Below are 251 nucleotides of genomic sequence, written 5' to 3' on the forward strand. Positions count from 1 at the left end.
GCATCGTGAGTAACACAAGGATAGGGCTATTCAACTGGCAAGTGCCAAATCCAGCCTTTGATTGCTTAGTTATTGGCCCTCTGAGACGCTCAGAAATAATATATTAATGATATTTATGTATGTATTTTACTTACGAAATTTTGCACTTACATACTTTTCTCCTAACCAGCCATATTCATTAACTGAGTGAAATGTTATCACTTGTAATCATAAACTAAATACACATCTGATTACAGAGTCATTGAAAAACC

This window comes from Penaeus monodon, chromosome 15 (genome assembly GCF_015228065.2).
Source record: "Penaeus monodon isolate SGIC_2016 chromosome 15, NSTDA_Pmon_1, whole genome shotgun sequence".
NCBI lineage: Eukaryota > Metazoa > Arthropoda > Malacostraca > Decapoda > Penaeidae > Penaeus > Penaeus monodon.